At 38.2% G+C, this 13,286-nt stretch overlaps 1 protein-coding gene and 1 pseudogene across 1 annotated transcript in view; both read right to left on the minus strand.

The window, feature by feature from the left end:
• LOC125831588 (pentatricopeptide repeat-containing protein At5g01110-like) overlaps positions 1 to 13,286 on the minus strand; it is an 809,602-nt gene that overhangs the window by 281,256 nt on the left and 515,060 nt on the right. The gene's annotated exons all lie outside the window — the stretch shown is intronic.
• LOC125830956 (putative late blight resistance protein homolog R1A-3) lies at positions 1,514 to 12,680 on the minus strand (annotated as a pseudogene).

Consider the following 13,286-nt stretch of genomic DNA (forward strand, 5'->3'; position numbering starts at 1 on the left):
ATTTTTGAATGAATGCTTAACACTCTTGTGAGGTTGCTTGTAGGTTGTTTGTCATCATCAAAAATGGGGGAAATGATAAATTTTAATGCTCCCAGATGTTTTGATGATCTCCTCACAAGTGCAGGGACCCGGTCCTCTACAGAGTATGCTCGTCCAGGGTCAAATGTTGTACAGCTGAAAAGTTGTCTGCGCCAGAAAGTTGGTGGAGTCTCCAGTGTACTACACCAATCAGAAGCGACGAGGTTGTTTGTCCAAAGGGCATTAACTCTTGATGTTTGATATATTCAAGATCAAAAACAACAAACAACTCATTCATTCAAACAGAGATATTCAAGCTTCAAAACAGCAGGGACCTGATAAATTGTAGTATTGCTTCTTGTACCAGTTGTTACTTTGATTACTTGTAATTGTGATTATATTGTAGGAATCGTTTCGCTTTTGATAGAAACATTTCAAGCTTGTGTGAATCATTGTAAGAACTTAGTTGTGAGCAACTTAGTGTCTTACATCAAAGTCTATATTAATCAGTCAGGATTAGTATAGTGGGTAGTGTTGTATTTGCTTAGACTCGGTTAAGTAATATGTGATATTACTTAGTGTGGACATTAGTAGGTTAATCTCTAGTTGTAAAATGTGTTTCACTTTTGCTTGTGAAGTTTAGTAAAAACGGTTTGAAAATCCCTGTGAGACAGGTCGTGGTTTTACTCCCTTGAGTAAAGAGGTTTCCACGTAAAGTTGTGTGTACAATCTTTACTTTCAGCATTTATTTACTTTAAGTATTTATCTGTTTTCTGTCATTGTAAATCGTGTTGAGGACCTGGTCCTATCGTAGCTAAGTGGACGTATACATTCCAACAACAAACTAACATTGCATGTATTTAAAACATATTAGGAATTCCACACATTAACATGAAGCAGAAAGATAATTTATTTTTCCTTTTCTTTCCCTGGATTAACCATTACTTCTCATTAATTTAAACTTAAAATATTCCACTAGCTCTTGCAACATTAATGGAAAAAAAATTGAGTTTCCCAATGTATTAAAGTGACCCTCATACTCTATAAGACTAAATCTACAACCAAATTAAAAGCTTACCTGAAGCGTACGAGTATTCCCTTGTCGACGCCGCAGTTAATCTCTTGGGATTCTTTCTTTTTTTCCTTGACCCAAAAATTCTCAACCCTAATAATTTATTTCCCTATATGGGTCAAGTGCTATATGGTAATAAATTAATTATAAACTTAACTCATTAAGCATTAATTAAAATTAGTTATTTAATAATTAACCATCAATTAATTCACTATAGTTAAAAGAATATTCAAAATTTCCAAAAATGACCTTTCGGGTCATTACACTTATATTAATTTTTTCTTAAGGGTTGTGCATGATCTTTTTCTGACAAACAATAGTGGACGGAGGGAGTAGGAATTTTGTAGTAGTTACAAGAAACAAACGTGCAACGCACATTCCCAAAAACTAGTATATATATATATATATGCAGCAATTCTATGACTAAGAAATTACCTCTTCTTCACTCTCTTCTAAACTTGAGTAATAATAGACATTTGTTACATGGACATCAAGTCTTTTCCCTCTTGTGTAAGCTTCTACATCTTTCTTAATTTCTATGGCTGAATTTCCAAGGTGATGGCTAGTTTGAACCACTCGAATGGACTTTAAACTGTCTATATCCCCAAATGCAGAAGGGATCTCCGTAAGCTCGTTACAATGTTCTAGTATTAATTCCACAAGCTTGGGAAACATTTCCTTATCAATTTGCCATTCTGTAAAAAGGACATCTGCTAAATGCAAAGTCTTAAGACTTTGATAGATGTCCTCACTTGCATCCCACTCGTCCTCGAGGAAATCAGAGTTTAGAATCTCCTGAATTTCAAGCTCAAGCAATGTCGCGATTGCTGACAACAAAGTAGGTCTCAGGGGAAAACTATGCAACCGTAACTCTTTCAAACTGGTAGGGAAGTGATATTCATTGGGACTTCGGATTTTTTCAAACTCGGAATAATCGAGACAGTTATCACTGCTCCAGTCATACATGTAACTTAGAATGAGTGATCCAAGTTTATTATGGACATCAAACTTGGGAAACCAATTGCCATTTGTAGGAGGATCATTCGATACCAGAATGTTGCAAACAAAGTGCTGAAGATTTGGGAACTTCCCCAGAGCATCAGTTGTGCCTTGAGAATATGAGATATAAACTCGGGATAAAGTTGTCAAGTATTCTAACTTTGAACACTCAGCTTCAAATATGCATAATCTTGTCCTTGTCCTCTTCAAAGAAAGAACTAGTGTCGATGCTCACATGTTTCAACTTTGACAGTTTTATTATTCTGGGCAATAGTACCATGGTGGAATACTTGTTTAGGATCCACAGAGTTTCAAGATTCTGGAGGTTCAACCACGACAGCGGGAGAGAGTTTACATAGGTCTGAAAATTCAAGAACCTCAAATGAAATAGGGAGCCTATTTTTTCCATTGAAGACTCTTTCATAATAATGTTACCAAGTTGCAACACTCTAACAAGTCCAAAGTGTCTAATGTGACTGAAGGGATCAAGCCAATTTTTCACTTTCAAAGATATGAGATGCTTACAACCAGCTAAACACTTATTAGAATTGAACAAAACACATCTTTTGTGGAGTTGGGATTTGTCAGTATGAATGGTTAGACGACGGTGTATGAAATCCGAAGAATGAAATGGAGCACCTGAATTGATTAACTTGAAAAACTTTTCCTTTTTTCGCTTTTACTGAACAAAAATCATGCACATAGCAAACGTTGATAGCAACAGAAAAGGGGTGACTACTCTTGGATACGCTACGATCCACCATTACCAGGTTACTGGAAATTAAAGCATCCAAGTAACTTTGAGTTATTTCCTCTAAACTACTCTTGGACGGGATATAATGATCCACAAACCCTTCGGCAATCCACAATTGCATCAACTTAGAGACTGGAGTTCGTTTGTTCTTTTGAGATCATCCAAAGTAAAGCAACAACGACTTTAGGTGATATGGTAAGTGGTCATAACTTAATTGCATAACATTCATCATCTGCAAATTGTTGTTGGCAGAAATAACGAAATCCATATTATGTTGAATCTTAAGCCATAAATCTTTTTCCTTTTTCTTTCCTCTAACAATTACTCCAGCTATTAAAACAACAGCCAGAGGAAGCCCTTGACATTTCTCAACTATTTGGTGTCCAACTTCTGACAGTTCAGCAGGGCAGCTTCCTTGATCTCCAAATACCTTTTTTCAAATGAATCCCAACTTTTTTCAAGTGTTAAAAGTTGAAGGTAGAGAAGATCACTATGACATTTAACTTGCAAACCTACCTTACTACTTCAGCTAGTTAAGATAATTCTATTTCCTCTCTCAACCCTTGGAAAGCATGCTATTAACATCTCCACTGTTGCAATATCCCACACATCATCTAAGACGATGAGGTACCTTTTATCGTATAGTACTTATCATAGCCTTTCAAAAAGATCAACAACTTTATCACCCTCGCTACTTTCTGCCACTTGCTGAAGAATCACCTGCAACATCTTTGACTTATTAAAATTTTGGGAAACAGTGCACCAAGCACGAACATTGAAATGACTAGCAACTAGTGTATTTTTATACACTTTATTGGCTAGAGTAGTTTTACAGAGTCCTGGCATTCCGAAAATCGAAATGACATCAAGCTTGGATTCATGTTTATTAAGGAGCTAGTCAATGATCCAGGCTTCGTCTTCCTCATGACCAACTGTTACCTCAACAAAAGATGATGAGGTTGACTCAATTGACTCGTCGGAAGACTTTGCATCAAGGGGGTCATCCTCATTTTTATCCTCCAGCTGTAAATTGGTAACTTCTGTCACGATAAGCTTGATCTTATAAGTGATACTCGGAAGTGAGAATATGAGATGCGAGAGAGCGTTATCTCTGACAAGAATGGAATAAATGTGATAAGTGCTAATGCTCCTAGATGTTTTGATGATCTCCTCACAAGTGCAGGGACCTGGTCCTCTGCAGAGTATGCTCGTCCAGTGTCAATATGTTGTGCAGCTGTAAAATTTGTCTGCATCAGAAAGTTGGTGACGCTTCAGAGCACTTCATCAATTAGAAGCGACGAGGTTGCTTGTTCAATTAAGGGGGAAACACCAGTCATTGAATGAATGTCTGTTCACTCACGTGAGGAGTTATGCAGGTTGTTTGTCATCATCAAAAAGGGGGAAATTGATAAGAGCTTATGCCTTTTGGTGTTTTGATGATCTCCTCACAAGTGCAGGGACCTGGTCCTCTGCAGAGTATACTCGTCCAGTGTCAAAGTGCGGTACAACTGTAAAAGTTGTCTGCGTCAGAAAGTTGGTGAAGCTGCAGAGTACTTCACCAATTAGAAGCAAGGAGGTTGCTTGTACGTTTGGTAATAACTTTTTATGGTATATACTAAACAAAATACAACAATATTATTCATTCATTAAAAGAGAGAAATATTTTCAAGCTTCAAGAACAAGAAGGGATCTGATCGATTACTTCAAGAGCTTCTTGTACCAGTTGTTACTTTGTTTGCTTGTAATAGTGCTTATATTGTAAGATCCGTTTCACTTGTGAAAGAAACGTTTCAAACTTGTTTGAATCATTGTAAGAACTAGGTTAAGGGTAACTTAGGTTCTTACTCTAAAAGTCTATATTAATCGGTTAGGATTAGTATAATGGGCGGTGTTGTATCCGCTTAGCAAAGTCTAAGTTATCTAAGGGTGATAGCTTAGTGGTTAGTGTTGTATCTGCTCTGGCTCATCTAAGTAATAGGAGGTATTGCTTAGAGTTGGGATTAGTAGGCTAATCTCGGTTTGTAAACTTGCTTTTACTTTTGCTTGGAGAAGATTAGTGAAAGAAGTTTGAAAAGTCCTGGCAGGCCAGGTCGTGGTTTTACTCCCTTGAGCAAGGAGATTTCCACGTAAAGTTGTTGTGCAATCTTTACTTTCAGCACGTTCTGTTATTTTCTGTTATTTTAACCGTGCTGAGGACCTGGTCCCATCTAGACTAGTGGACGCATACACTCCAACAAGTGGTATCAAAGCGGTACTTTTCGTTTTGGTTAACACTAAGAAAAGAAAAGATCCAAAAGGAATGGCTGCTCCACCTAATATGGAAGAAGGTCAGTCTTCTACTAGGCCACCGCGTTTTAATGGTCAATATTATGGCTGGTGGAAGAATCGAATGCATGACTACATCAACGCTGAGGACACTGAGTTGTGGGACATCATTCTTGATGGACCATATATTCCTCCAAAGGAGGTGAAGGATGGAGAGCTCACCACTACAGTTATCAAAACTAGAAAGGAGTACAATGAGATGGATAGGAAAAAGATAGAGAAGAACTGTAAAGCAAAAAAGATTCTAGTGTGTGGGATTGGATCCGATGAGTACAACAGAATTTCTGCTTGTGAATCAGCCAAAGAGATATGGGACTGTCTCCAAACAGCCCATGAGGGAACACAACGAGTAAAAGAGTCTAAGGTCGATATGCTTACGACTCAATACGAGAATTTTTGTATGAAGGAAGGTGAAACTATCTTTGAAATGAACTCAAGATTCACTTCCATCACCAACGAACTAAGATGCTTAGGTGAGCCCATTCCCTTAAGCAAACAAGTTTGCAAGATTCTCAAGATTCTTCCCAAGTCATGGGAAAGCAAAGTTGATGCTATAACAGAGGCAAAAGATCTGAAGTCACTTTCCATGGATGAGCTGATTGGAAATCTCCAGACCTACGAGCTGAACAAAAAGCAGGGGACAAACATGAAGGAGGGAAAGAAGGAGAAATTCATTGCTCTAAAAAACTCACAAAATGATGCGACTCAGGAGGAGGATGAAATGGCCTATGTTACTAAAAAGTTTCAAAAAATCATCAAGAAACATGACGTCTTTCAAAAGAAGGCTTCGACCAGTAGAGCAGCAAATGCAAATGACCTTTGTCATAAATGTGCCAAACCTGGTCATTTTATGAGGGACTGTCCCAGCCAGAAGCAGGAAACTCAGAACTTCAAACCTCGTAAGAGGGACCTGGTCCTAGACAGTGCTCGGAGAAAGGCTCATGTTGATCAGTTGGTAAGAAAAGCCCTTGCTGTATGGGGAAATGATTCAAGTGAGTCAGAAGAAGATGCAGAAAGTTATGAAGATGTTTCAATGATGGCTATTAAAGATGATGAAAATGTCTTCAATTCATCTTCTCATTAATGGCAAATTCTGATGATGAAGAGGATTCAGATGAGGTAACTCTTTTTGATCTTAAAGATGATCTAGATAATCTGCCTATTGAAAATTTGAGGAAACTTGCTGCTCTGCTTATTGATTGTGTTGATGAACGAACCACTGAAAACTTAATGTTGAATAAAAAATTAAGTTTGTGTAAAGATAAGAATTCTGCTCTCATGTCTAAACTGAGTATCAGGATAGGTATCCTCGAGAATGATAGTCTGGAACCCAGTGAGGGACCTGGTACCTCAGTAGGTGGAAAGAGAAAGCTTAGCATCCTTGAGGAAGAACTGGAAGAAAAGCTCAAAATCCTTGAGTCCAAGTTAGTTGCTTCTCTTGAAACAAATTCTCAACTGACTAAGGATCTGAGTAAGGTCAAGGAGGAGTTAAGCCACTCTCTAAAATGGACTGACTCTTCTAAGATACTCTCTAATCTGTCTAATCAGAGTTTCAATGGAAAGAAAGGGTTGGGACGTAGACCAATAGAACCTCCTTATAATCCTCATAGCAAATATGTGTCTGTATCTGACAATCTGTTGTGCACTCACTGTGGGCGTAATGGTCATCTAAAAGAAAAGTGTGAGACTCTGAGAAAAACAAAAGAAAAGCATGAGAAATTTGTCAGATCTGAAAACAATGATAAAAGGGAACTCAAGGGACTTGGTCCCCATTATCGTTTTCGTAAGAACACTTTGCCCCTTAGACAGGAAGGTTTCTTATTAAGCCTTTTGATAGTTATTGGGAACTCCGTCTGAAGTGGGTTCCCAAGTCTAATAAGTGATTCTTGTGCAGAAGAGATGGAGTAGTCAATGTTGGTACATGGATAGTGGATACTCAAGGCATATGACTGGAAATACTCTAAACTTCCTCTCTTTGGAAGCACACCAAGGTGGTGGTGTGTCATTTGGCGGTAGAAAGAAAGGTTTTATTCTTGGAATTGGCAAAATAGGAAGAACTGTAGATTATTCCATAGAAAGTGTACACTATGTGGATGGTCTGTAGTTTAATATCTTAAGTGTGTTTCATATTTGCAACAAGGGAAATGAAGTCAAGTTCATGTCTGAAGGGAAACAACTTGTCATGTCTGAGTGCTCAAACTGATGATGCAAATCTTTGGCATAGACGACTGGGACATGTAAGTACCTCTTTTCTTAACAAGCTTGTTGCTGGGGACCTGGTCCGCGGACTACCAAAGTTGAAGTTCTCAAATGACAAAATCTGTGACGCCTGTGCAAAAGGCAAACAAACAAGATTTTCTTTCAAGGCAAAGAAGGGTGTGAGCACTACCAGACCTTTGGAACTTCTCCATATAAATCTGTGTGAACCTGTTAGAATTCAAAGCAGAGGAGGAGTGATGAGGGGAGACCATGAGATGAAGGAGCTGATCAAGGAAAGGGAAGACAAGGATATCCTAAATCCTGGAAACAAATAGGCTGCGAAGGAAATTGCTGCAGATCTCACAGGAGCACCTGGTCCCTCTGATACTACCCAGAAGGTTCCATCTCAAAATCATGAAGCCGAATCTGATACTGAAATCGAAGAAGAGTTGATCAGAAAGTCCGGATGGAAACATCAATTCTCACATCCATGGGACAATCTCATCTCTCCACTTGACTCTGGAATTCAAACTAGATCCAGGACAAGAAATCTAGTTGCATATTCAGCCATTATGTCAAGAGAAATATATCAAGGAACTGCTTTGAAAGTTCAATCTGATTGAGGCAAAAGTTCTTGACACTCTCATGAGCACAAGTGTAAAGCTTGACTTAGATGAAGATGGAGTTGAGGGATGAGTGCAAGATTTCAAGCAGCACCAAAGGAATCCCATCTAAAGGCAGCTAAATGTATCCTGAGACACTTGAAGGGAACTCAGGACCTAGTCCTCTTCTACCTAACATGTGACTCACTTGATTTAATTGGTTTTGCAGATGCTGACTATGCAGGCTTTCTTGTAGATCGAAAGAGTACATCAGGCATGACACATTTTCTTGGATCATCACTGATTTCCTGAGCGACAATGTTGAGAAGCAAAATGTGGTGATGAAGTTCTGTAAGACTGAGGACCAGCTGACTGATATCTTTACAAAGTCATTGAGTAAAGAATGTTTCATTAAAAGCACGATGAGGCTAGGGATGCACAAGATTACCTGATTCCGTGACAAGTTTGCACAAAAATCTTCTATTTTGATTATGTTACGGAGGGCAGGTATCTATACTTGTTTTAATGCTTGTCACTTAAGAATTCACTTCTGGTACCTTAATGTAGGTATACACTCATGGTGTGTCTAGTTGAAGGGAAGATTAAATCATACTGACAAGGTTGCAAACTGAAAAGGGGACCTGGTCCTACTGAGGTTAGTATCACTTATACTACACTGTCTGTATGTCAACATCACTGCCACATGTCCCTCGCCCATTCATCGCGTCAGTTTCAGATGTCTTTTCGCTTTTAAACCAAAGGTTGCTACTGTTGGGGACCCGATGTCTTTTTGGTTTTATATACTACTTCTCTCAGTGAATCAAATTACAAAATCTCATCAAACAATTCTTGTTGAAATTCACTAATCCCATTTCCAAAGCTTTTCTCTCTTTCTCAAAATGTCTAACTCTAATTCTTCTTCAAAGATCCCTATCTCCTAAGAAGTTGAAAACCTTAGTTCATTCAACTTCTCATTTTCTACTCCAGAAGGTTGCAAAGAAATCTCTTGTGAAGAGGGAGAAAGCTAGAAAACAGGTGGCTGAAAATTAAAACGTGGAGATGTCAAGAATGCAGGGTTATCGAAAAGGTTTCTCAAAGGGAAATATCAATTGCTTTTTGAGTTCATCAATAAGGTGTTAGTGCCCAAAACAAAAAAAAAGATAGTGGCATCTGCTGCTGATCTGTCTCTCATGGAGAAGCTTGATGAACTTAAAGAGATCAACCTCTCTGCCATTATGCTGGAATGCTAGTGTGTTGAAGGAAAAGCTAGGGGCAGATCTCAAATGACAGATGTTCTAGAGCAGCAGGCTGCTCTAAAATGGGAAGTAACTGATCTTACTGAGATTCTGAATAACAAGGAGATTGAAATCGCTTCATTGAGGTCTGAATTACAGAAGGCAGTTTCGAGGGGACCTGGTACCAGCAATGGAAATGAGCAGGTGTTGCAAAAGCTGAGGGATGAAAATGAAAGGTTGCTGAAGACAAATGCATCATCCAGTGAGGAAGTTAAGGCTCTCAACATGCAGCTTATCAAGGCTCATGAGGATGCAAATGAGCATCTGTCTCTATCTATATGCACCATCAATCTATTTCCCCTTCGGTCCTAAAAGTGTCTTGTTTCCTTAGTTTCCCTTTTTGTTCTTCAATCCTAATTAAAACTCTTGTGGCTTTGTGTTTGTTTTGCTTGACTACAGTGGTCAGTATTTGTGATCTAATACTATTTATGTTTCTCTCATGTTCATGTGTGGCTTAATATTCTCTTTATGCTTACATACACATGTTCTGTGTGGCCCAAGGCCCTGAATTCTTTTTTGCCTTGCATTTAACTTGAATATGTTTACTGCCTCACCTTTTCAATAATGTCAAAAGGGGGAAGTTTTGTTGTAAAGTTGGTTGTGGAATAGGGGGCACTGAACTAAGGGGGAACAAACTATGGTTGTTAGGGGCATTGAACTAAGGGGGAATGAACTGTGGTTGTTACTGGTGCACTAACAAAGAGGGAATTTGTTATATATTTGAATGAATGTTTGTGCACTCACGTGAGGAGTTATGCAGGTTGTTTGTCATCATCAAAAAGGGGGAAAATGATAAGTGCTAATGCTCCTAGATGTTTTGATGATCTCCTCATAAGTGCAGGGACCTGGTCCTCTGCAGAGTATGCTCGTCTAGTGTCAATATGTTGTGCAGCTGTAAAAGTTGTCTGCGTCAGAAAGTTGGTGACGCTTCAGAGCACTTCATCAATCAGAAGTGACGAGGTTGCTTGTTCAATTAAGGGGGAAACACCAGTCATTGAATGAATGTCTGTTCACTCACGTGAGGAGTTATGCAGGTTGTTTGTCATCATCAAAAAGGGGGAAATTGATAAGAGTTTATGCCTTTTGGTGTTTTGATGATCTCCTCACAAGTGCAGGGACCTGGTCCTCTGCAGAGTATACTCGTCCAGTATCAAAGTGCGGTACAGCTGTAAAAGCTGTCTGCGTCAGAAAGTTGGTGAAGCTGCAGAGTACTTCACCAATTAGAAGCAAGGAGGTTGCTTGTACGTTTGGTAATAACTTTTTATAGTATATACTAAACAAAATACAACAATATTATTCATTCATTAAAAGAGAGAAATATTTTCAAGCTTCAAGAACAAGAAGGGATCTGATCGATTACTTCAAGAGCTTCTTGTACCAGTTGTTACTTTGTTTGCTTGTAATAGTGCTTATATTGTAAGATCCGTTTCACTTGTGAAAGAAACATTTCAAACTTGTTTGAATCATTGTAAGAACTAGGTTAAGGGTAACTTAGGTTCTTACTCTAAAAGTCTATATTAATCGGTTAGGATTAGTATAATGGGCGGTGTTGTATCCGCTTAGCAAAGTCTAAGTTATCTAAGGGTGATAGCTTAGTGGGTAGTGTTGTATCTGCTCTGGCTCATCTAAGTAATAGGAGGTATTGCTTAGAGTTGGGATTAGTAGGCTAATCTCGGTTTGTAAACTTGCTTTTACTTTTGCTTGAGAAGATTAGTGAAAGAAGTTTGAAAAGTCCTGGCAGGCCAGGTCGTGGTTTTACTCCCTTGAGCAAAGAGATTTCCACGTAAAGTTGTTGTGCAATCTTTACTTTCAGCACGTTCTGTTATTTTCTGTTATTTTAACCGTGTTGAGGACCTGGTCCCATCTAGACTAGTGGACGCATACATTCCAACAAAATGACATGTTCTTCTTCATATGCCACATCTAAAGCACCCACCCAACAATCTTTAACTACTCCGCTAGTGTCATCCAATGTTTGCCTAACTTTCCCGAAAGATGATCTTAGGAATTCAAGGCTTTCTTTTACCATCTCAATTTCTTTCTGTATCAGAGCAACTGAATAAGCATTGGAAATGAGCAAATCATTTAAATGTCTGAGTAGAAGATTCATGAAGAGTAAACCATCATCCATAGGAAAGCGAATTTGAGATGACTATGGGGATTTCAAAAAAAGTTTTATGATATCTTCTTTGTAAGTACTCCAAATGTGCCAACATATCATTCAATTTGTCACGATGGATATAGCACTTTGGTATATCAGTGAGAAAGATCAATAGGAACTTCATCATGACATTAATGCTTTGAGTTGGAGCGTAACTGACAGCTTCTGTATCTGCCATGCATCCTTGGATAAGAATCAGATAATTTTGAAGAATCTTTGGAGATGCTTTTAGGATTTGCTTAACAAACTCTTCTAGCTCTGTTGACCTTGATTCTTTCATGAGCTTAGAAGTACAAATGTATAGAACCTCCAGCTCAAGAGGCATTATGTCGATGAGTAGAGAAGTGATCTCGAAAGAGCATTGAGAAATCTCATACTCCTTGTAATAGTAATCTATACAACAAACATCCCGTTCATACTTTCCAGTCCAAAGATCAAAATAGAATTGTGTTACTCTATTAGAAGTCAAATGGAACCAAGGATAGAGAAATTCAGTACTTGTATTGTTGGCCACGAGGATAGGATAGAAATCTCTCAGATGTCCACATACTTGCCGAAGAATCTTGTAGTCACTCATCAGGGGGAGAAGCAAATTAGCACAATACTTTGGTAGATCATCGAGGTGCTTGAGGAGGTTGTCCCTATATTCAAACATTATTTCCTCTGTCATCATGGCTACATTCTTCAAACTCAAATAACTTTTGATTTCTTTCAGCATGTAAGGCATAAGATGATTCATGTCGTATTTAGCTCGGATAAATTCATCTTCATAGAAAAATGACAAAGTCAAATCGGTTAACTTTTTTATATTTAGGTACATCCTGAAATAAAAGTCATACAAACGCGAATCTCCAACATGACAAATGCTCGTAGGAATCTCACTTCCATTCTTAGCTTTTCAAAGTCATCCAATTTTGAAGCAATCAGTTCTACTTCTTCATTCTTTATTTTCTTCAAGACATTCAAGAAATCATCAATAAGATTCCTAATTTTTCTTATTTTTTTTTCTCAAATACCACCATCTAGATTTAAAAACAAACAAACATACTTACTAGAGTAACATTTTAATTTGCATGTGTATGATGTTAAATTAACAGAATATTTGACAATTCGTTACTGAACACAAAATTTAAAAGAAGAAGAAGAATTACTTTGGTATCTATAGAGCATCCTAACAACAAATGTCAAATCAAGTCTGGTATAGACTTGAGCATAAATAAGGCTTTCCACTACTGCTGCATAAGATACTGGCCATTGTTAGTGCAACTAATCAGGCTCTATGGTTAAGAAAGATTCTACGTGATCTAGAGCAAAATGACATTGAAGCTACTGTCATTAAGGTTGACAACAAGTCAGCAATATCTATGGCCAAAAATCCAGTGTAACATGGTCGTAGTAAGCATATTGTTATAATGTACATAGACATATTTTCCTATAGAATACATAGCACAATCTCAACACAATCATAAATAGAGATATTTAGGGATTTTCTGAATATGTTTTCCTTAGATAGATTCTATGTATACCTACAAATAGCTCTCCTTTTTGGATTAATAAAACATGCAAGATTGCTCCATTCTCTCTGTATTTTACATGTTATCAGAGCAGAGTTTCTTTCTATTTCTTTTTGTCTTTTCAAATCACTGGTGCCGGCCAGTTCAGAAAATTATCCATAAGTGACTTGGTTGGTCACGTCTGCTACTGGGAGGTACTTGGAACTTGATATTCCAATCTCACAGCCAACCTAGGGAGGACCACCTCATCCGGTCTGTAAGAACCAGAATCCGGTGGCTGGCAGGGAAGAGTGTGAGGCTCAAGCTCCGGCGAACTATTTCAGGCAACTTCTGCATACGAGGAATGT

This window comes from Solanum verrucosum, unplaced genomic scaffold (genome assembly GCF_900185275.1).
Source record: "Solanum verrucosum unplaced genomic scaffold, falcon-dt-bn FXZP01000049.1, whole genome shotgun sequence".
In the NCBI taxonomy this organism is placed as follows: Eukaryota; Viridiplantae; Streptophyta; class Magnoliopsida; order Solanales; family Solanaceae; genus Solanum; species Solanum verrucosum.